The 25,805-nt window shown below is 38.9% G+C and overlaps 1 protein-coding gene across 1 annotated transcript in view; it reads right to left on the reverse strand.

Moving 5' to 3' along the window:
* Positions 1–21,559, reverse strand: part of NKD1 (NKD inhibitor of WNT signaling pathway 1) — a 176,168-nt gene extending 154,609 nt beyond the window's left edge. The window contains exon 1 of the mRNA XM_049806737.1: positions 21,485–21,559. The gene's annotated coding sequence lies outside the window, so the exon portion shown is untranslated. The remainder of the gene's footprint in view (positions 1–21,484) is intronic.
* Between the last annotated feature and the right edge of the window lie 4,246 nt (positions 21,560–25,805).

A 25,805-nucleotide genomic window follows, 5' to 3' on the forward strand; every position in this document is an offset into this window, starting at 1 on the left:
GAGGTTGTACTCTAGTAAGTTTTCAGAAAAGCCCCTAAGATTTATTTAACCGATGACAGACCCTAAAAAGTAAACAGTACAAATAAAATGCTCCAGGAAACAGAAATTACCCATAACAATTAAAGAGCTTTGTAAGTATAGACCACATCTCTGATGAGATGATGTTGCCGCATAATTGTTGCTTGTAAATTTGTTAGAGTATAACATTAGATTAAAATGATCTTCAAAACCATTGAAGGAATTTATTACAAAAGTCTCTCCTTTTAATTTATCGTAACTTGCTGTACTTGTCCTAAACAACAAACTGTCAACTTCCCTTTAGAATGTACCGAATTCTACTTTGTTCCCCCTGGATTCCAGATGTAATGTTCCTTCCTAGATGATAAAGTCATATGTTGTCAAACATATAGCTTAACTGTACCAGAACTATTAGAGCTGGAAAATAGGGCTTGGAAAATATCAGCAGTTACACTTTGGCATAGAAAGCTGTTGCTTCAAAGTGTACACTTGGAGGATTAAGAAAAGATCAAGAGGTAAAAGATCACAGATCTGGCCAGCTGTTAGCGTCTGACTCCAAAATGTGGACACTCTCAACCTTTATGCTGACTTCAGGGGAGTAGCTACAGCAAGCCTATAAACCAAAACAGACTGTGGCCCAGTGTATTTAAATATTTCCCTCCTTGCATAGCTGAATTAATCCAGTTAGCATGAAAATTAGTTTTAAAAATCATCCAAGCCTAACTGCATTTTCCCTACTATTAATTAACACATTGGGTAGCTTTGAATAATTGTTTCCTCCCCCATCCCCTAACATCCCCTTAGTCAAACCTGCAATTCACACAGTGAAATTGTTTTGAGGTGCTAGGTCCAGAGCATCCCTAGAAATTTTGTGACAGCATCCTGGTATTGCTACTTCTGTGCTGTAACATGGTTCTGTCAAGCAGGCTGGGACACTGCTCTAGGAAGCTCCTGTCCAGTAAACAGTATTTTTTATAGAAAGGATGCGAGAATGTAGTCAGTCAGCAAGGTCAATGGCAAGCTGTTATCTCATATCTACACTTCACTGATGAAATTTTGTGAGGTGTTTCCTTGATCCTCTCTTTCCCTCATCATCTCCTTCCCCCAGCACCAATTACAACTGGGAGATAAATAGCCTTCAAAATGCAAAAGCACATATAGAATCTTTATGTGGGTACTTTGGTTAAGTAAAAAAAAATAAAAAAATTACTTCTCTAAGTACACAAATAATTCAAAATACTTTGATTCAAAGTATTTCTTTGTATACAATGCCTTTAATCTAAGTTTGTTTAATTCTATAGAATGTCTGCACTTTTCTGTTAATTGTATTGACTGTCTCAGACTTCATCTTTGCTTCTCTGTGAAAAGTGACAGAAAACCAGAAACCCCTGCTTGCAACAGACACACAACGGGGCAGCTGACCAGCCAGTCACACAGGTCTGACGGTTCCAGAAATAAGCACTGCACTTGTTCTGACCTGTAAAACTCTAAACATTTTGCCTAAAAGAAATCACATTGTTATGCTATAATGCCTAATTACTAAAGCATGTGAGCCAGGTAGCTACTGTGGACAGATGGGAGGGTAGATAAAGTGATTTTAGTGTAACTTCAAGCAATACTGTTTTGTATTTCCTAGGCCTGGAGAGTTAGACTCTTGCCCCTAAGGAAACTGCTTGGGGAGAACACAAAACCTATTACAAAAAAACTGTAATATATTTTCTCCTACAAAATATAACTCAAGTCATGCACAAAGGTAATATCTTAAAAGTTTTAAGGATGGTGTTTTAAGGGAATTTGCATGAAAATTCATTAAAATTTTACAGTCACACAACTTACACAGTCATACCAATCTCAGGCTAATAAAACACGCATTCCCACCACCGTCAGGCTCTCTCAGCCTGCCTGAGTAACCAAACTAGTTTTCTGTTTCACCATGGGTTTGTAAGTACTTGAGTTCGTTGCAACTCAGTATCTTATCTCTAGTCAAACAATGTCTCCTAAAAGAACAAAGGTTGCATCTTACATTTTTGTGTATGAAACACTTCTCATAAACCACCTGCTTTGCCTATCAGATCCTCTCTATGCATTCAGCTGCAGCCTGTCAACATCCAGGTTTCTGAAAGTTCTCCTGTTTGTCAGCATGAATTTAGTAGGTTCCTCTGCCTGCACCACTGCTGACACCCTTCAGAAGGAAAATTCCCTGATGTTACACAGTAATAGTTGGTGACCAGTATAGTCACCTTGTTTACTTCAGAGCAACCGGTGATTTCTTAGCCAAAGGCATGTTTCAAATCAGTTCAAAAGCCATTTGAAAGTCACCCACAAAACCGTATGCCTAGAGAATCATCATTCTTCAGCAGTTAGATCAGGAATGCATGTCAATAAATTAGCCATGTACTATCCTTTCAAGTGGGTATATTTTATGGCACCTCTGATGACAGAAGCACTGCAGTTTGCAAGTGGATGAGTATAAAGTTTACATTGGTGGTAATTCGGTGTTTACCCCCAGATAGCAAGTTAGCCTAAGGAAACAAAGGTTACCATAATACATAAGTGGAATGTGAGGGAGAGATAAAAAACAAGCTTGGTTAGGTGAATTTTCACAAACCCAGATCTTCAGTCAAGGTTTAGTGTCCTACTTGATAGTTCCACCGCCCCCCTCCCTCCGTTTTCCAATCATTCATTATTACACTGGTTCATGCTAACTGGAAGCCATCACTACCTTTGGGTCTAACAACAGGAACAAAAGGTAACTCCTGGGTTAACAGAAAGGCTTGATGTCTTATATCTTTCCACTCTGTACTTCTACGCTGGCTGCAGAGCTATGCAAGAGAGGACATTATTGTTCAGTTGAAAGGCGTACGTAATGATTATCTGTCACTACATCATGAAAACTAGGAGTCCCTCCTTTAAAACACTTAACTACAGGAGTCTTGACTTGCAGACTTCAGAATGAAGCACTTAAATATGAGCTGACAAGGTTAAGTATTCATAAGCATCAAATGAAAAGTTGTAATTAGTGCTGAGATTTCAGATTTTGACTTACCGAGCAGGATCTGAGTTAACTCTCGTATTCAGTGATTAGTGGGTAAATAAAGAAGATATCATCTATGGCCCTTACAACTTTTGCATAAATGCTCACATGGAGAAGAAAACAGAAAAGGAAAGCAGGATGATTAAAAAGAAAAAGAATAGCAGTGAGTTGTTCAGGAGCTTTGATTCTTCCATTAGTAATTTCATACTCTCTATTGACTGTCTTGAGTAAAAAAAATACATATGGATTCAAGAAATCAGATGGCTGTGAAGATAAAAGTAGAACTAACAACTCCATGTAATTTTTACTATGTCCATTAGAGAGATCTTCTGAAGGAGAAGAGGAGAAGGAAAGCAAGCTGGTCAAAATGTAGGATATCATATTAAAGTCATCCCAAATAGTGACATTACTGTAAGAAAGCATAATTCTGAACATGCTAACGCTTCCATCTGTTATTTATTTGTTACTTTTGAAACTCTCACACATACACCATCTATCCCTAACAGATGCCAAGGTCCTGAGAGCAGGTCTGACATTTTTGTCACTTGCTGTCATTTTAGAATACTAATATGTATTTTTAGGAATTTGGTGAAGAGATGGGAAGTGACTAGAGCCTCAAGAAAGACCTGTAGCCTCCAGCAGTGTCACAGATACTGCATTCTATCCTTATTTTCAACAATGTTCAACATGCTGACTTTTTTTTAAAAAAAACCCTCCTCTTCAAGTAGGCCTCATGGTCTCACTTCCAGGAATTAAAATCCCAGAGGAACCATAGAGAGGACATAAAATTCAGCTTCATTTCCAAATTTGGGCCAGATCCCATGCAACTGAAAGTAAGATCAGAGCACCATAGGAAAAATCTCTTTGGTGTTCATGCTTTGGTTGACTTGAATCTGGCCCCTGTAAACTAGAAGATAGAAATAATCTGTGACCTTGCACGAATACCAAAGGTTTTTATCTGAGTATCTCCTTTAAAAGCACTTTATAAATAGTTAGCTTTGTACACCGTTTCCATGAGGAAGTTTCCACGAGGAAGGTTTCCACGAGGAAGGTTTCCACGAGGAAGGTTTCCACTCATTAGCATGCCCGAGCAATACCAACCCGCCCAATGCCACTGGTGGCTACAGCTACACTGGTAGCTTAGGTGTGGATGGAAGCAAGTCATGCTGGAATGGAGCTTCCTTTGAGACATTTAACTATTCACCAGTGATAGGAAAACAGATGCTTGTGTTTTTATACTTATGTTAAAAAGTGCTTTCAAGTTTTGCCTTCAGTGATAAACTTAAAAACAAAGAAAAACTGTTTCTTCCTGTTTTAAAAATAACACAAAAAGCTGAAATTTCTTTTGAAGAGAGTAGTCCTGGAATCAGAGAACTAGGGAACAAAGAGTCTAAGTTTCCAACCAAAGAAACCAAAGGAAATTTCTGCTTCCGAGAGTAGTACATCAAACGTTTTGTAGGGTCACTCTAGCCATCCTGGAAGCCCTTTACCCTCAACAATGTTTCTGAAATGAATGACATGAATACTAATACAAATATATCAGTCCTTCCTGTTGAATGGCAAAGGATAGACTTTATCAGTTAGGCCCATGCAACTTTTCTGCAAAAGAAATGTATATTCTTGTATTCTGTGTAACAAATTATACAGACAATGACATAGCAGAACAGCAACTGATGGAGATTACAGCTTCATTAAGAATAAGAGTACATAATGCAGGAGTCCGGCCTGGAAATTTAGAAACATCATTTAGAAACATCTTATTTTTAGAGCGTTTTATTTGGTTTTTACTACCAGCCAGTTGTTACCAATGGAATAGGAATTCTCTTCCTCTCTCCTTGTCATATATGTATAATACATATGAATATATATACACACACACTTAAACACACGCACAGAGTCTGAATATACATACATGATCTAAGTGGCATTTAGCTACCACACCATCCGTTACATTTTTCAGAAAACATTCACCAGGGAGGACAGATGCAAAGGACAGACCCTTGAACATCAGCACTTCATTTTAATACTGCAAACAATCAATATCAAATCTCAAAAGAAGAAATATTTTTCAGATGAACTGCTAAAATGGAAGCTTCTTCCACAGAATGTGTTCTGGGTGATATTTGGAGAATCAAACAGAAAGTTACAGAGAAATCTGATGAGAAAACTGGCTGCAGTTTCTCCAGGTAATTCTAGTACACTTAAGCATCAGAAGAAATATCTGGAGAATACCAAAGGCAACAGATCTGATCCTTTTTCCTTATTTTAAAAACCAAACCAATTTAATTTTTTTTTACTACTTTTCAAGAAAGGAAAAAACAAAATTTACATAGCTATTTTGCCTCAAATGCTAGGATTTTTTTGAAAAATGAGAGATTTCTCTGTCTTCAGGTGTTACCTTTATTGCAGGAATGTCTCTCACTGTAAATTTTTCTCAGGTTAAATTTCAATCCAGTTCTGTAATTGACAAATTTAGTCACAAACAACTTTGCACACATGTGATAGAATCATGCATATAGTAGAATAAATATGCAGGATGCACTCCAAATGTGTTGGCTCTGATCCAGAAGCCAATGACTGAAGCAAATTTGGATTATCCACATGCTTTAAATTAAGCACTTGCTTAAGTGTTTGGTGAATTGAAGCCATAACTTTTCACATTTCTCTCCACAAGGATTTTATAATATTGTCGTGGGATATTTAAAAATAAAGAAAAGATGAAGAGCAGTGATGTTAATACAGTTACACAGGAATGAGATAGTGAGAACAAGAAAAAAAAAAGCGAACTCTGTATCACTTGAGTATTTGAACACTTTCTATTGCAGATATCTACAGACTGTGAAAAATCTTGACTGATAAGTTTGTATTCAACCATGGATTAAGGAAATTCATTTTTCAGGGTCTTATTACAGAGCCAAGAGACTGAAAGAAGCCTATATTGTAGCTCTCTAACAGCATCTTACAATGCTATGTTTCAAACCAAGCTGAATAAAATATTCATTATTATTTGCCAAAGAATGCTGTATTCTCTTATAGTTCTGCTTTCTTTTGCTCCTCTTACTTTCCCCTTGTGCTTGAGGAGTTACAGTTCTATTTGGTGTATTCTCAGATGTACAGTGTAGCACTGCATGACAGTATGGTTCTAATTAAATAAAAACAAACAGTAAGCAAACATTACTGTAAAAAGACAGAACCAAATCCAAAGCTTCAGTGATACTAGAGCTGGAAAAAAACGTACTAGATCACATACAGTGCCCTAGCAAGGATACAATGATTCGTCAGCAGACAAATATTTGCTAATAAAAGTGGGCAATGTCCGCAAAGATGCAATGATTACAAAAATGTATTTCTCTACATACGGAAATATATATTAAAAAAAAACCCGATAAGTTCCGCTGTTTGCAACTATAGTCAATGTTGGTTTTTCTCGCGATAACTGCGTGCTTTTGGGGGGAGGTAAAAATAAGAAAAAGTTACGATTCTAATTTAGTCATTTGGCATAATTTGAGTTGATCTAGTTTACTTTATCGTCAGGAGTTTAGGAGTTCGATGTGCTGATCTGGCTTCAAATGTAGTAGAAGCAAAAGTCTTAAACAGTTTACCCACACAGTCATCTTTTAAAGAAATGAATAGTTGTTCCCATTCTAAAACAATTATTTAGATAGTTCTCGTTCATCTTTGATTTCTCTACATGTGGAATTTAACCTCTTTTGCACACAATGCAGAACAGCATGACTAACTGATATAATGTATAGGAAATGACTTGTGGAGCTAAAGCAAACAGTTGATGTGCTTACAAGATAAGTGTCAGCTTGCGGAAATAGCAAATAACAATGACACAATTCCCTCCTCTCAAAGTATGTGCACAGTGCAAAGACCTGCTGCTAATTTTCACTCAGCAAGGGGGGATGCCATTGGCCTTTTGTTACACAGAGAAGCCGGTGATGTCATTTGGCTTTGTACTGGATATTCTGTTGCCTACCAGTCTATGAGAAGATTTTTCCCAGCTAAAAGTAGCACTCTGCTGAGCAGAATTAAATAATTCCAAATGAATCATTCCTCCAGGCTGTTATTTTGTTCACATGTGTTGGAATCTATGGTTGAGTGAAGTACTCTACGGAGTGAAATATCACTGGCATCAACATGTTTTTTGCACTCTTTGGACTAATTCTCTGGTTCCTTTAGTAGTAAATGCCCTTATTTGGAATGGAAAAAAGATGCCTTAGGTTTTATTTTTTTAAAGCAGCCCCAGGAATCTTGATAGGCCAATTTGGTTTATCCAAGAAGTTTAGATCAAAATATGCTTTGCGTCACAACGTAAAAGTGTCACTTCCAACAGAACAACAAAATTAAGCACAGACAAAAAATGTTTTTCTAACTTTTATTTCTCCTTTCATTTGAAAGCAATTTATTTTAACACTTCCTGCCAGGCAGCAAAGTGCAGACTTTGTAGCAAAGTCAGAGACAGAAAATAAAGGCAAGGCTTTTTCAGTGTTAGGGTGTTTTTTGGTGGTTGTTTGTTTTGGTTTTTTTTTTTTAAAGGAGATCAGCATGAGCTTTACTCATACTCGCTCTTTCTATTCCCAGGATTTCCAGTTCAGCTTTCACGGAGGTTGTCAGAGGGTCCCCATCTCCAGGGAACAATAATGAAATACAGTAATTGGATGTGGCACTACAACTCTGTGAGTTTATCCCAACTTGTCAGTGCTGGCTACTGTTTCCCCTCATTAATTCCATCACACTGGCTGGTGGCCACTGATTTGACGTGCCCTGTCTGAGCAGAAATTACTATTCTTCACTTAGTGGCCAGTCCCTCATTCCTTACTCAGTTGGGCAGTTCTGCTGCAATCAGCAGGATTTCTCATATGCATTGGAGCTGGAAGGATCCACCTGAGGATCCTTTAGTAAGCCACCATGAAGAAAGGCAATGTGTCGTAACTGAGCTCATGTCATTAGTTTGCATTAATCAGCTCTGTACAGGGTAACAGCATGTGTGGAACTCCTTGTAGCCAGTAAATAGCATATAGCATATAAACATGATCATAAAAAGAAGAGCTATCATGGAAAGGTGACAAGCACATGGTCAAGAGAAGGAAGAGATTGACCAAAAAGTACAGCACAATCCATGTTAATTCCTACTGTGTTGTTGATTAGGGCATAACAAAATACTTGAAAAATTATCATTGGAAGTTTTATTGGAAGAGGTGGAATTAGATGGCAGATCTGAAGAAATGCAGATCAGCCTATCAGACATAATAACTCAGGACTATCAGATTGTAAAGACTGTTAACATCCGCTCGCCCAAACACTCCTAGAACAGTACTAGTTCACAGCCTCACACAAAAAAACAGAAGTAGGATTGCCTTAACATGTCACCTTACATATCATCCATAGAGAAAAATACCTCTCCAGGGCAGCACAATTTAGACCATCCCTAAAAAGCAACAACTTACAGGTTGCAGTGTATTTGAACTAAAGTTTCACCTTCAGATCCTTACCAGTTATAATTGAGAAAACTGATATCAAGCATATTGATATTAATAATTTAATATATACACATAAATAAGGATTTTTTAAATAATAAGGACCATGAGTAACTTAAGGATAGTATTATATGCATATAGATTTTTTTGGTAAAAGAAAATTTTAAATTCACTTTGAAAAAATTTCTGAAAGTTCAACTTACCTTAAAAAGCAGGCACAGACTTTGCCTGGACATTCAAATCATGACAACTGTTTTGAATGATTAAGTTTGTTAAGCTATCATTATCAATTAAAATATTTGACCACGTGTCATTAATTCACAGATTCTCCCGGTTCTTTAACTGAACAATACGTTCATCTTTACTTTGCAACCTAAACAATAGCCCTGGTCACATTTTTATAATGGTTTTTGTATTCAACACCAGAGGAAACTGGATTTCAGTGATGGGTGGAACAGTGATCCCTGTGTGTCCTATAAAGCACCTAAAAAGCAATGAGCTGCAAAAGGACTACAGTTACTTGGAAACAGAAACTTAAGGAAGGAGCTTTTCTCATCCCATAATCTCCTTGGCTCTGTTGTTAGCACCTTTCTCTGGTTTTGAACCTGTAGGAAATACTGTATTTATAAAACAGATTATGTTCCCTTTCTCCTCTGTATTTTATCTTTCTTTAAAACTGTCACCTGAAAAGTATATATAATACCCAAATATTAGCAGATTCCTGTCCAGCTGAGATTGTCAGTGATCTCAGAATAAGCTCTTCAATGGGAACCACAAGTCTGAGGTTATTCAGAGAAGTCTGCATCTGCTGATATCCTCCTGCCTGCCTTTGGAGGGAATCCACTCCCTTTGACAGCCCAGGTTCTAGGAATCTGCTAACCATCGAGGCTGCAAAAGTTCTTCAGATATGAAGAAAAACCTGCAAGCCATTTTCCTAACCTGGTGAGCCAGGTCAGTAAGACAATAAAAGAAAAAATGAAAGAAGCTTACATAAATAGCTTTTGACATCCAGTGCCATAAAAGTAAAATACTTTAAGACTTGGCATCATATAGAAGTTAGCTAATTATAGTGGCGCCATTCATGACGATATAATTAACTGTATGTCTGCATTTCTATTATAAACTCCTATTTTCAGAGGTTTATGATACAGCTTTAAAAATTTGCTCTGGCCAGAGACTTGGCATGCCAAATCTCACCCTGGAAGAAACTTTTTTCCCTCCAAAACTGAAGAATAAAAACCCGCTGGGTATTTTTAAAGCTTATAATAAGGTAACAAAAATAACCACACAGAAATAATGCCTTTTATGCACTCAAGGACTTTGGGGTTTTAAAAAACAAATTTTGTCTTATGTTGTGTGATTTAATGATAAAAACCCCTCCCATTACTCATTTCTGGAAATGCTACTGTGCTGCACATAGTCTAGGCTAGGGACAGGTCCAAAAATTACACGCTTTAACAAGGACCTGCTGTTTGAACAGCTCCTGCACTTAAACCAGTCTGACATCTTCTTATTCCTAATGGGCTCTTCCTTTTTGTACTCCTATTTTTCTCCTGAAAGCTGTATGGCTGCCAAAAAGCTGATCTTACACAAATGGAATTGAGGTCCCTTTCTTGCATTTAGCAAAACTCAGATGTGATTCCTTACAGAAAATGAACAAACACCCTGCAATAAGCAAAAGAGATGAGTTACTAAAGTGGGCAGGCAAAACTAACACACACATAGAGTGCTGAGGTCTGTTTGCAGAACAGGCAAGTTTTCAGGTCCAGTGGTTACTGTGACAGTCTGTCACCAGGCAGACTGATTCCCTGCTCTGCAATGGGTCGGTTCCCTGGTCACTTGGTCTCTTCCTATCTACATATTATCTCCCTGAGATAAACACACTGAAGTTGAGCTGTTAGAGTAACAAATCTCTAAAGAGATATACAGAAATTTTTTTTTTTTTTTTTTTTACTCAGAGGTGAATAATCAGAGCTTTCACCATACCTAAAGAAAACATGAGTGGTCAAATATTTTTTAGTGAGATTTGCAAAATAGAGTTATAGCCAAGGAAGAAAATACTCTAAATATCTGCTCTTTTGCTCTCTTCTGCTTCACAGTACTTATTAAAAACTACTTCTTTTTTTTTAAACCTACTTGAAATTTAAATTGGTTTTGTTTATTTATATACACTTTTAACAGAATCCCTTGGCCAAAAATTGGTCTCATCCCTGAAATCCTAATTACCAACATTGTACTGGAAATTTCCATGTAATCTAGAGAAAGCAGGTTCTTTCCCCTGTTGCCACTATGGGATGTTCTGCTCTTACTACTCTGCTGCTTTCCCTTGGGCTGGAGAAGACACTGTTTAACGCTTCAAGCCTCTCGGAACCCTTTATACCGATTTGGGTTGAGCCAAAGTCTGTGGAAATCAAAAGGAGAGTTTTCATTGACTTATCGGTCAGACTGATAGGCACTTTGTGATCCTTCCAATGGTACACAAAGTATAATAAGTTTCTTCCTTTCTTATGGAGGTGGTTATTTTTCCCCCAGAGTTCTGTCTTTTAAGGTATTGTTATCGATCCAAAACAATGTGAAGACACGTTGTGTTGCCTTTGCAACAAAACAGTTAATCACTATTTTGTTCTCATCCTGCTTTCCCCCATATACCGTAAGCCCACTTTCTTTGGATAGTGTCTCTGCAACCTTTGTCTGCGTAATTATATTACACAGCTACAACCTTCCTTTCCAGCGAAATACCCTTTGAATACTTTCCAGATGAAAAATCATACTGGTTCTCTCCAGGAGGCCAAACAATTTTTTCAAAATGCCAGATGCACATTCCGTACTAACTCCAGTGGTGGTGGTGGTCTCTCTACTGTGTCTCTCTGCTCTGTATCTCAGGATATAAGGTCTTAGAAAAAAAAGAGAAAGCCATTTCTATAGCACTGAAGTACAGAAAACACAAGAAGACTGGAAGAAATGCCGTGCGTATTTCATCCTTGACTAGAAAGATAAGGGAGTAAATAAATAAATAAATAACTTCACATATCTTACTGTTTATAGTAACTATACAATACAGTTGAGAGCACGTTCCTAAGAGCAAACCGTGCTTAAACATTTGGAAATGTAGTTATTGTGGCTAGAGCCCAGGTATCTGGTGACAACATTTGTGATGGAGTTGTTAGAATTCATAAACACACAAATGCAGCCAACAGCTCTGAGTACACTGGCGACTCTTGCCAAGGGATAGAAGTTTTCCTTCCCTTGCTGGCAAGGTTACGGAGGGAATATAAACTGTGTGTTTGTACATGAATCATTACGATTCCTAAGAATATCAAGGGAGCCCACATCACAGCTTTTCTCACTAAGGCTACCAAGATCGCATATCCTTCCCAAGCTAGTCTCCGTAGAAGTTAACGTGCTGGGTGCAGACTGAAACACTACCCAACCATGTCGGTGCAGCACAGCTTCCTAGGCAGTATATCATAGGGGTCTCAGATGCCCCAGATATCTAAAAGAAGTTATGGGATATTCTGTACTATAAGGTCGCTCGTCAAGTCCACCATGTTGATTTAATCTGTGGGTGCTCTCTTGGCCCAGCTTCCAAGAGCTCCAGGTGTGAAACCCCTGGGGTAATCAGCGGTATTTCCTGCGAGTAATCTGTGTTTGAAGCAGACCTGCTGCAATGCTGCTGGCACCCAAGAGAACCCTCACCCCTGGTTAAGTAGGAGAGGGATTTCTCAAACGCAAAGGACTAAAAAAGTTCAATGCAAATCTACCTCAGAGTTATCTTGGACATAACCACTACCCCACCGACCGCTTTCCTGTCAGTGTATACCAAGACACACACGAATGAAGATGATAAAGGATTAGATTCTGTTCTTAATTAAGCAGTGTATATCTGGAGTAGCTCCTCTGATGCAAGTGGAGTTACACTCTGTTTATTTTGGCATAAATGAGATCAGAATCTGACTCTAGGAAGTTACCTGACAATTGGCAATGCCGCAAAGTAAGACTAAATTCAGTCTTCAGTACGTATCAAGCCTCCTAGAAGGATAATTATTTCAGTCAGTGACTGTCTAATCTGTGAATTACCTGGTCATATACTATTTTTCAGGCACTAATGCAAACACATAGCAAGGCAACAAGAAGCAGCCAACAGTAAAAATCTGTAGGAGAGAACTATCTCCTTGTCTCAATTATTTTTCCTCCACTGTGATTTTATCTTTGCTGTTTGTTACTTTTATAAAAAAACATTTTGTAAACTATCTATTATAAAATGGGACAGATGAAAGGGTGTTTATATAACCATGAGTTTGAGATCTAATTCCAAGTTCACCCAAACTACTGATAATTATATTTTAAATACACATAGAATTTAAACAGACATGGCCAGGAATATTTTCACAATGCATTTTCATCTGAAAATGCCAATTCATTAAAAATTCAAAAGCTCAAAAAAAAAAAAAAGTCTGTTCAAACAAGGAGGGAAAATGGAAGAGAGGTATCAAAATTAAAAGAACATACCTTCAAATGAGAAAGGTCCCTTTTTCATTCAGATTTTCAAGAAAGTAGATTAAATTGAATTTATAACATTGAAAGTCTTCAAATACAACTGGAATGTCTCAATAGACTCAGTCCAAATTTCTAGGAGATTTTACATTTGAATAATATTTAGATGGGCTTTTCATCCTAGCTCCAGGAAAAATATTAAATCTTGAAAATTCTCATGAGTTAGGGTAATCATAGTGTGCCCAGCAACACCGCTAATCTAATTGTTCAGAGTATCAATGTCACCTTGCATTACAGCACCATCAGTGGTCTGTGCCTGAAGTGTTTTCTCAATACTTTTAACAATAGTTGGAACATTCTGGTAGAATGGTCGAATTTCCTTTTTAAGGAAAACAGTATGTTTGGTGGGCTTTTTTTAAAGTGAGAAGATATTTTGATTTTTTGAAAATTTTTTACAAACATAAACCTGCATTTTAAATTAAAATATTTCAGTTGAAAGTATCACTAAAATGTAGTCCTAATCTGGAACTTTCATCCTTTTGCTATGGCTCAAAAACTTTGCAATAGTTAACAGTATGTAATGAATAGATTAACCTTAGAAAAGTGTTTTAATTTTTTGGAGTGAGATTTTTCTTACATAACATTCAAAGCTAATATAGATACTAACTAAATAAGAATAAATATTTTTAACTTTACGTGCTTCATTCCGCATGAGATTTTCCTATGACGTACCAGAACTGGTATCTGATTGAATATCCAACATACTTCATACGGAGATTTCTGAAGGCAGAACTTTTCTAAAATTTTCCATTCTGAGAAATTCTTCGTTATTGAAAGCCCTGTTGAAAAAGTCACTTATTTCCCACGGGTTGTAAAAATGGGTCTAGTTTTCCCTCGGAAAGGATCTGTGCGATAAGCTGCTCAGCTTTGTGGCCTCACTGGCTTGCCCCAACACTGTTAAATTCTGTAGGGACCTGCCAGTGTGTGTGTCCATGGGGCAGTCAATAACCAGGTTTTTTTTCTAAGCCTTTACTTCCATCTCCCATGGAAAGAAATAAGGAAATAACAAATTCCATATCTCTTTAAAATCCAGTGCCTTGGCTGCAGCGGGCATTACCTGGAGGCATTACCTTCTTATGCGTTAATTTAACAGCTACTCTATTTGATTTACGTAATACTCAGTTAAAATGACGACCCGAGCTTAGTAGCATTGCCTGCACCTCACAGCTGATGCTGTCCCGAGTCCTGCCCTCCCAGACCAACTATGCCCAAGTGCCTTTGCAGTCACACCCACGGCCGCAGACAGCAGCAGCTGCTGCTGCTCCAAACATAAGTTACCTCCTGCCTGCCAAAGGGACACCCACGCAGGGCAGGACGGATCCACAGCAGGCAGCACCGCTCTGCTGATGGGGCAAACATGCTCGTGAAGTGCCTGGGTGAGGCAGACATATGTGCGTCTCCAACTTTTTTTTTTTTTTTTAATTTTTTTTTTAGCCTTGGTCTCTCTCTGTAGGAAAATCTCCCTGGTTTGCTTTGCTTAGGTGTCATCAGGGACAGCAGCAGCCTCGGTAAGCCTTTTGTGGGGGCGTTCACATAGCACAGAGAAAGCGCCGGACTGTTTCAATTCCGTTTGCAGGCTGCCTTGGAGCTGCTCACGTGCACTGTGTGTATGCACAGCGTGGTGGGGGACCTGTGCTACCCCCTCCAGTCACGTCCCCTGACACCAGCGGTGCAGGGACCGCTGTGGCTGCTCCCACGTACAGCTTGCTGCTTCCTCGCTGGTGGGTATGTGCCATGGCAAAATACCATTTGACACCGAAAAGATGTCATCTTGTCATCACGTCATCTACTTAAGGCTGGTTTAGGCATACAGTCTAGGTGCAGGGCACAGTGGCAAACATTAGGAGCACAAATTTGCTACTTACTCAGAGAAGATATACACAGAAAGGCAATTCAGAGCACTTCAACTCGAGGCCCAAAGCAGCATAACATAACAAAGGAGCGGTATGACTCCCCGTCCTCTGTTCTTTTAAATCCCTGCAGTGTCTATATTGGTGTGCTAGATACTCTCAAAAACAAATGCTGGACTGAAAAGCTGACATTACACTATGGGCATTTAAGCTTATAATCAGTGTTAGATAGTTGCATAAGCCCGGGGCCAAGAGTACCCAAATTAGGTTTCTTCGCATCATTACAAACACTTTACATCTTTTAAGAATATTTTTGCCATGCCATTTAATTTTATTTTTAATCACAATTATTATACCCATACTCTACAAAACCGTACTCCACACTGAGAAGCAAATTATGAGCTCCCAAATCAACATTTAAGCAGTTTAGAAATTAAAACTTATTTAGGAACCATGGCATTTGGAGTATTATTGAGGTGCTGTTCTCATTTCATACTACTTCAGCACTACAGCTTGGCTAAATGATCTAGTCAGTTCGGTAGAAATCAGTATAATGATTCCAATATTAAGAAAAAGCAAAATGAACAACAGGGAATATGATTTAGAGATAGTACACTTCAATTTTAAAATACCATCTTTTGACTTGTGTGCATTCCTGCTGTGCATGTATGAGAAAAAGCTTCTTTAATGTATTTTCAGATCAGTTAGAAGTATCTACCAGTACAGCTACAGGATAATGAGCCTGAGTCTGCTCTGGCTGCCGTGTCACAGACAGGACAGAACATTGCTCTGCTCACCACGGACTCGCTGAAGAATTGTCAGCTCTCTGGGGACAAACAGAGAAGCAGTCACGGCAAATAGCTTTACCTATAGGCCTAGAGCTAAGGCTGTAGTACATTAATGGTTGCCACAGAAAATATGAAACTGATTATTTGCCATGAAATGAAAGGGCTGATTCTCCTCAGCCCTCTACACACTTCTGGCGGTGTAAAGAATCTGCCTCTTGCCTTTGCTTTCTGATCACACAAGGCAAATCTGCCTCACCTGTCTCTTCATCCTCTTCTTCACAACCATGTCTGAGATAGGGTATGTGATCAAGGAAAAAAAGGTATAAATAGATTTATCCCTGGCTGACCTTGGCCATACTATCAGATTCAGATAGTATGACTGCATGAACAAGAGTGTACCGCGCTTGCTTCTTCAATTAACAAATCACTTCTAGTATTTACAATTCCACCAGTACTGCTGGCAGGTAAATTTTCATCCAGAGAAACTTTATAAAATATACTCACGACACGCAACTGACTAAGCCAATAACATGTTATAACAATTACTTAGATAATCTCCTAATTATCTGTAATTGGAAATGTTCACTTCTTGGAACTATCCTTTAGCATTCTACAAAAGCAACACCAGTTTTTTAAAATTCCCCTCAGATTTTCCATAGGGTTTGGAATATTTTAACTGAGTCATAATTGTTGCCACCCATGTCAGACTTAACACTGCACCACACCATTCCTCGCTTAGTAGTACTTTTAATGAATATGTTTGTCAGTATCTGACATTTGGTCCAGTGTATACAGTACCACTGAGATTCTGACACGTTGCAAATCAAAGATGCCACACAAACGCACAAGTAGCTAGAGATGACAAAACAGACACAAGGGGAAAAAAATACATGCCATACGCAGCTTTTAAAAATAGTCTTTCTTACATTTTTTTAAAAGCATTGCCCAAACAACCCTCTTTCAACCCTCCCCTCCAAACCGCATGCTAACAAAGGGATTCAGATCATCTGCGGTTTTTAATCAGAAGTTCGGAAATGCAGAGAGCATAGCAAAAGCCAGCTATGTCCTACCTTGTTATGAGGAACGAGCGTTCCCTACTTAAAGACAGCTTTCATTAGGCATACACTTAGAGTTTATCGGACACAAGTAATATTACATAGTTAAACATTAGACTCTGGTTTGTTTGTAAGTAGTCATAAAGGGCAGAGGAAGAAAAAATAGCGGTTGAACGTAATTCTACCATTAGTTATATGGATGCAAAAGTGAAGTAGCTCAAGCAAAGTCAGCAGAGATCTCCAGATACACTACCATGGCTGACAACAGCATTTGGCTCAGTTGCTTACAAAGCTCAGCAGTGGCTATCATCCTTATTCAGTCGCACCAGCACAGCAAGCAATACTTTGGAAAGAAGAGGATAACTCCTTAGTGGCACATCTGTTAGGTATAGATGGCATTCATTTGAATAGCTTTGCCAATGGATGACATGCCAAGTCCTTTATACTAAAAGGCTTGTGCTTGATGTTAATCATTCACTCTCTGCCAGTTAACATGTTTATCCTTCTAGGAAATACTTTGATCTACATTGGCACTTGAAATATAGCAACCAATGTTACTAGACTGAAAATGAACAAACAAGATCTTATGTGAATTGCCAAATGGCACAGCAAAATGCAGGATGCACGTTACAAAGTGTTGCTTAGCAACTAGAAAAGGCCATGCACTCCATTTTACTATTTTGGTTTGAAATAGAAAATAAATGGCCTTATAGTTATTTGAAATACATGGAGAGCTAGAACATAATGCTGCTCTGGAGAAATCTATTTGTGAGGAGTATGTGTCACAGGAGACACAGAGACTCTGAACTCAACATTCAATAGGTAAATGAAGGAGAAACTGTCTTTCAGATATTTTGCCTTAAAATGTAAATGTAACAGTAGTTTAAGTTCAGTGCATGCATTCCGCTATTCAACCAGGATTTAAAACAATTGTTTATTTTTACCTTTCATCTTCAAACGTTAAGAGGGTTAGGGTTTTTTGCAAAGAAGACTATTAGCTCATCCTCTGTTTGCACGCAAGGAAATGGAAGTTTAGAGCAGTTGGTAACTTACCCATGCAACTTGCCAAACTGTGACTAGATCACAGGCATTCTGAATCTAAGCAATCTAAAAAAAAAAAACTTCTGCACAACATGGCCTCCTTCCTCCCTCTTACACACCTCCCCCCATGGCTGGCAGCTGGTCTTTAATACACAGATATAAATAATTGCCTAGTAATACTTCACATTCATACAGGAAAAACAAAGGTCTCTCAAAACACTAATTAAGTCTCCCATACCTCAAAGCAGTTACTGTCTTTATTTTCCAATATGAGAAACTGAGGCAGGGATTAAAATGATTCTTGAAAATCACATGGGATGTCTACTGAGGTTTGAAAGCAGAACGAGGACACCTGACATTGATCTTGGTGGCACAGCCTTCTCTTCCATCAATATTCTTATTATACAAGCATCTAAAGCAGGTATGAATACCTCCCAGATATTGCTCAGCCAATAAAATTCACTTGCAAATACCATGTCTGTTTTAGCTGCCACCCCAGGAGATCGTGGCACCAAAGCCTATACATGAGTCTTCAGTGCACTTGCAGGAACCCTGCCTAACTTGGTGGGAGTTGAGCAAGAAGACCTCGGGCCCAGACAGGGCTCAGACCTTTGCAGCAGCACGGTACAGCAGAGCGAGCCGAGCACAAAGGGGCAACGGCTGTCAGGAGGTGTCAGGCCCTTAATCTATGTAACGTTGTGTAAGCTTCAGCCAACAGCCTTCTACACAATACCGCGTGTGTCTGCTGAAAATGGTGTTTCCCATAATTGCATTGTTTGCTTAGAAGGGACCTGAGATCCGGATCAAGTTCAACAAGATCTGTGTCATTCTAGTTAGTGCTGTTTTTCAAGCACACCCCTTCAGTGAACAGAAAGCCCTCTGAATCCATGACCAGACTTTCAGGGCCAGATAACTGACTGTTTCGGTTTCTTTCAAGTTGTATCGCAGTAGACACACACAGTATCCTGGATACTGGACAGATTTAAAAGTGGGAAGAAAAGGTTCCAGCACACTGGCTTTAAAAGGGAGAACAAAGTAAGTGAGGATCAGAGGGAGGAAGGCGATCGCTATGACACTAAGACAATTAATCACTGCCAGATGTTAAGGGTCACACAGCACTGCATGCTGGGAAGATCAGCAGGAGTTCTTGGACAGGGAATAGAGGGAAAAAATAACCTGTCATGTCAGTGAACTAGTCAGGGGTTTAGGGTTCCTGTCGTTTAACTATTAGTGTGCTCTTAATAAAATGACAATGCGTTGCAGAAGAAGGGAGGAAGATAGGGGAGTTGGCAAAAAAGAGGGAGTGACAGCTTAATAATCCCTGTCTGTCAAAAGCACTAAAAATACCATCCCAAATTCAATGTTCTTACTTTTGTAATGAACACGCCAGGGTTCCTGTGTGATTAATAGAACACTTGTTGACTGACAAGGACAAATGTGCGCATGGTTTGAACACAGCGCTGTGCATAAATAATTTAAATTGTACTATGACCAGAGCTCAGCTTGCACTGGGGGTTCTATGATAAACCTTTACATTTCAGCACTTCATAACTTGGCCTTAAAAGAAAAGCTTGGAAGTCTTGAGCCTAAAGTTGGGCGGAGAAGGCTGGTTGGTTTCTTTGAAGTATTAAAAAGAAATCAATACCCTTTGGAAATCACAGACCTTTGTTAAGGGAGGGATGGTGGCGTCTCTATTTGCTCTAGTTGTATGTCTGTCACATTACAGCAAAAAGCAGATGGCTTTACATTGAATAATGCAAACACATTAGTATTCATGGTTCTTCCCACTCTTCCCCATTAACATCAATGCTAATGACAGCAATATACACTCACCCCCAAAACAGGGACTTCTGCCTCTGAACTTTAGAAATCATTTTCAAAGGGAACAGTTCACAACATTTTGTAAATGGACGCTTAGTTGCAAATATTTCCTGCATTCCTTTGGGAGATGATTTCAGTTTTGTTAAGCTATTATCTCCTCAAAATCAACCTTTCCCACAGAAAAACAAGCTTTTACCTCAAAAAGGAACATTTTCCACTGAAACTTCTTGTTCTTAAAGCAATGTGTAAGTGCTGAAATATTTATCATTTAACTCTTTCACACCCCTGGGGCCCATCCACTAGCCTAATGGAAGGGACAAACAATTAGGACATTTATAGACATACTGAGTAACTCACATAAGACCTACCTCAAAATTTCTATCAATCCTGTGCAGGTATGATATGTGTGAATTCAGTCATATCAGTCAGAATTTACTTCTCTGAATGTGTTACTTACCTGATGTGAACATGCAAACACTTGAAACAATGTGTAAAGTGGTGGCTGCTTCACCATTATTTTTTTTTCTGCCAAATCAGAATACTTCTTCAAATCATTATCCAGGGAGTAAAATAGTTACGCTAGATTAAACGTTTTATCACAATATGGTCAGAATGGAACAATAGCCAAACTGAATATATCGTCAGATTAAAAGCTGTAACAGAATTTCCCCAAACAGTCCACATACTATCTCTAAGATCTGCTCTTTTCTTTCAATTTTTTGGATCTTGTAATCTATCAGATGATTTGTAGTGGCCTAAATTCCGATCCAGAGAAGTGCTGCTGAGCACATTCAGCTTCCTTAGCAGCCACAAAAGCTGAGATTCCCTGGTACCGTTGAGGAGGGCTTGGCTTTGCAGAATCAGGCTCACAAGACTTAAGCAAACAAGCATTAGTTTGTTGAATTGTTCCGAGTATTTTTTTTTCCAGATTCTTTTTTTTGCAATTGATGAACTACATGAAAAGCAAGTTTATATACATAACATTCTATAAATATATAGAAGATCTGCTTCTTTGCCCTCTTCTATATTAGATAACTTTAAGAAGCAGATGGGTAGTCCTCAAAATGTGAGTAACTATTTTCAACTGTATTAGGTCTCCCTCAATCATTGTAAGAAGATATTGTTTATTCATTTCCTTGACTCACTAATTGGAGTCTCAAATTGTTCTTGCAAATCTCCATAGATTAGGCAAGTCTTTATAGCAACCTCTAGGTTGCAGTCAAGTTGTATAAAGAAAAGGGATGCACAGTAGCAACTTTTGCAATTTGTTGAAATGTACACAGTCAAGACTCCTCATTCCTCTTCCTAGCACTGCCGCTAAATGAGTTCAGGCAACATTTGGCCTGCGCTTCAGTTGCCTCCTTTGTAAAATAGAAGTGTTCCGCAGTGCTGTTGATCACAGATTTTCCAGTATTAACGGACATCACAGTATTGCACAGAACTATTATGGAATGTTTCGGGAGAAAGGAGAGTCAACAGAGAACTTACATGCAACCAGCAACTCACATCACATGACACCAGCAAACAAATCACTCCTTAAAAAGGCTACTAAGGTAGCACTCTGCAGAAGACAAACACTGTTCTACATGTCCATTTATACAGCAATGATATCTAGTTATCTAACCTCCATTGAAGTTACAGTAACACTTTGAGTGGTGCAACACACTGTTAACTTACCAGCATTACTTCATAGCATTAATGTCTCCTTTATATTTATGCTAATATATCATAGCAGACATGGAATGCATCTGCTGCACTTTCTCTCTATTTACATAACACAGAAACAAGGCCAGGAACTTGCTTCTTAAGCTGTCTGTCCCACAGCCTAGTTTCTTCTTACCTTTTCTTGTTGTAGTTCACCGATGTCAGAAACATAACAGATAGTTGCTGCCGCTTTGTAATGCTTCTGTTTCCAGGTGGTCTGGGATGCTGTGTGTCACCATGCTCTAAGGGTGCTTTAAGGTGCACTGAGGTTTGAGGTACTCTGAGGCATAAGCCACCTACAGTACTGATGCACCATCTGAAAAAAAAAAAAAAACCCAAACAAACGCACAGACCTGGTTACACAAGTACAAGGCACATTCCTGCAGTATCTTCAACAAGTAGCTTTACCTTGTGGAACTGTTTGATGAAGTTACATTCAATAGATAAAAAACAGGTAAAAATAAAATAAATGCTGTGTGTATGCCAAACACCTTTGCGGGTATTGCCATGGTTTAGACCCAGCCAGCAACTAAGCACCACGGGGCTGCTCACTCACTCCTCCTCCCTGCCCCAGTGGGATGGGGAGGAGAATTGGAAGAAAAAGGTAGAAACTCATGGGTTAAGATAAGGACAGTTTAATACGACAACACAAGAAGAGAAGAAATAATCATAATAATAGAATATATGAAGCGAGTGATGCACAGTGCAATTGCTCACCACCAGGAACCCAATGCCCAGCCTGTTCCAGAGCTATAATCCCTCCTCCTCCCCTCCCCGCTCCGGCCAGCTCCTCCAGGTTATTACTGAGCATGACATCATATGGTATAGAATACCCCCTTGGCTACTTCTACATCAGCTATCCTGGCTGTTTCCCTTCCCAGCTTCTTTTGAAAATTAACTCTATCCCAGCCAAACCCAGGACAGGTATTTAATTTATCCCAAGAATTTCCAGCTTATAATGAAAGTGAGAATAACTGAAGGCCACTAGACACACAATACATCACATGGCTACAGCACTATGCAACCCAGTTGTGATGTTCCATCTACTTGGACTGTATTAGCCACTTCATCATCTTAAGTCATCTGGCAAATGACCAATATATTTTTCATCTGTATGTTCTCATGGATATAGCAGATTGGACTAGATTAAAAGTAAAATGTGTGCATTATAGAGATGCATGCAATAGTCTGCATAATTACACATGGGGTATGTTAGTGGGGCATTTTCATATATAAAGCTTCTTTTGCTCCACAGAACTTTCACACATACTTGAGTTTGTTTCATACTTCAGATTGTTCCCCTAAATGACATACCACAATATACAGCTAAACAATCTGCTGCATCAGTCATACAATTACACGTTTGTTCCACATGTGCCTACCAAAAATATCAGAGCTTCCATGTAGCTTTCTTCTCTAAAGTAAATAGCAAGGAAAAGACTGTTTTATTGCTCTCCAAAATTTCAGTCCCAGTGGGCAAAACACAGCTTTAGTGCATGTGAAAAGTATGGGCAACAAAAAAGCACAAAATATGTCACTTAAGCTATCAAACAAACCAACCCAGATTGGCTAGCATTGAATTTGATATCTAGTTAAATAAATTTCTGTTGCACTTATTCACTTTGGAGAATGCAAAATAATTGATCAAAAGCAAAAAGCTTCCAGAATTTATTTTTAAGTTAAAGCTTATCTTTAGAAATACATTAACAATCAGATACTAACATCGGCAGAACAAGTCATGATTTTAATTTGTGACAATGAATAAGGTGAACCTGTATTCATTTTAAGAACTTCTTTCTTGCTGCTAAAGAAAACTGACTTGTAATATGACATAATGCATATTTAAAAAAAGAGCCTTTTTTCTAATGGTGGGAAAGGTTTAAAAATTGCCGTTAACAAAACACCCCTTTTCTCTTTCAAATGCACTAAAGAGCATTTTAATTTTTTTTTTTTTTTTTTAAATTATGCAAGTAGGCAGATATCATTTTACCTACAGAAGTATTGTCAACTCTGCCCACTTATTTACAGACTATGTTCTCAAAACAATATCATTACGTTGATTACTCAGCTAGCAAATACACCAGCGAGCTGTTTATTTTAAGAACATTTCATTAACTCAATAGGGTCTCGGACTGAATGAAATGGCTTAGTTTTTCTTTGTGCATTGTGCATGCACCTAAAATATCAATGGAATTTTACCTCCAGCTTAAACTAGGGTAACATCATTGACAGGATTAGAGCTAACTTTTAAACCCAGCCAGACCAACTGTTTTCTCGACAAAGTTTCAACTGAACACCACACATGTAGACAATTAGCCTCGTTTTAGAAGTTGGCCAGACCCAGAGAAGACCTGGAAACATATTCCTTAGTGTTTCTCATTAGAGATTGACTGACTGAAGGGATTTGATGGGAGAATGGCTAGCTCATGGCTGGCCTTTCATCTCAGACACTTGTGTATAATGTGCCCCAGATTCTGCGAGTATGAGTTGGGTGGTATACGCGCAGTCCTAGCTGGAAGTTGGTTTTCATAGCGTACAAACAGTGCGTAATTCGCGGGGCAGCGCAGCTTGGCAACCTGTGTGTTGAGCAGGGGCAGGCACAGCAGGAGCTGGCGGTGAGGGCGCAGGTACTGGTGCGGCTGTTCCACACGGGGGTTTGCTCCACATTTCCCACGCAGCTCCTGCAGTGCCGCCTCGCCCCTTCTGCATGCTTTGCGTACGCAGAAGGTTATGGGACTTGGGAATCTGAGCCAGGCTTCTTGGGGCAACCTCTAAACTGCCTGAAAATAAACGTAGAGTTGCTCTCCTCACAAATAATAAACAACCTGAAACGCCAGCCCCATCTGACAACACTGCTTTAATTCACTACAATTCTGTTGTTTCTTGTACCGTAATCTCTTCAAGTACAGCTACACCTGCATGTGAGCGAATGCAACTGTCGTCCTCAGCATCGGGAGGGATTTGCATCTGAAGTACAGCTTACTTCAGCAGTTTGCATGGAATTAATTGATAGCCTGCTATTTTTCGAAATGCTGTAACAAGAGTTCAGTGTATGTTAGTCTGTCCATGTTCTTGAGCATCAGTGTGGTAATCAGATAAAAGCCAGCCATATTAATAAGATAGTCCAAAAGGAAGCATTAAGTGCATAAATACATTGTGCCTACCCTGACCTGATATGTTGATTGCCTCATACTTTTCACATACTGTCTTGAATTTTGCTATTAAGCCAGGATTTCTCACAGTCAAGGAAGGAAACCCAATTCTAATATCCAATTTCCCTGCAGTTTTTCTAAACCACAAACTAGTACAATTTATAGAGGAGACTATATACTATGACACGTTTTCTCAAAGGGAATGTTTCCTGGACTACCCATCGCTCTAATGACATCTTTTTTAACCTCTGTGCTTCAAACATTTCACTACAAGTATGTCTATTCACATGCATTAGTAGAGCCTGTATTAGCAGTGCAAGACCAGCAAGATGCTGTTTTGTACAGGTAAAACACCTCAGATCTTCTGTAAAGAGTATGCAAAGTTTGAATCTGTATTTCATGTATGTGCAAATTATTCTAGAGACAATTTTCCCCTTTTTACAGTAAACTTTGGCCTCTCAAAGATGCATTCTGTAAAGGCTCCCTTAAAGCACCTCTTTACCTGGTGCTGAAGCAGAAAATAAGCGGGATACCTACTTTCCTTTTACTCTAGTTTAATCTGATGACCTTTCTGTAGTTAGTGGTCTCAAAGAAACCCCAAACTACCTTTCATTATCCTCCATGGCCACATTTTACTTCTCAAATATTTATCTGCTCAGCTACACCTAATTGCTTTTAATGTTGCCTCTTCAAGAAGGAAGGACTATCAGCCTCTTCAGATTGCTCTTCCCAATGTTGCTACATGAATGATGTAGTTACAACTCTCCCAGTACTTATTTTCTTACAGTTACAACATCTGGAGCCAGTTAATAACATAAGAATCATAAAAGAAGGAAACTTTGCGGTTTCTGAGAAAAGTCACTCAAATACACCCTACAATCCCACAAACCAGAAAACAAAGTTCTAATTTTATTTATTTGAAATATAATTAATTTTCAGAACTTGGGGATGATGATACTGTATGGCTGATTCTCTCATCTCAGTGTGACCCTGATGCATTGACTCATACAACGGACAGACAGTGGGGTGGTTGGTCGTGGGAGGAACATTTTCCTGTGCTAGGGAGGATGCTCAGAGGAAGGACGCTGCTGACGAGCACGTAGCCCGCGACAGCACAGCTTTGGTTTTCTGGTCTGCACTGCTGTCTGTCAACCTGCTGTGCCTGAAAAGTGCCATGCTGAAGCAGGAAAGAGCAGTGCCATTCTGCACATGAGCAAGTATGACTTGAAAAGTCTGTATTTCTCTATTTCCCACTGTGGTATACCTACTGTTCCTATTCTCTAAGGCACTTACCCAAAAGATTAC

The sequence above is a fragment of the Accipiter gentilis genome, chromosome 7 (genome assembly GCF_929443795.1).
Source record: "Accipiter gentilis chromosome 7, bAccGen1.1, whole genome shotgun sequence".
NCBI lineage: Eukaryota > Metazoa > Chordata > Aves > Accipitriformes > Accipitridae > Astur > Astur gentilis.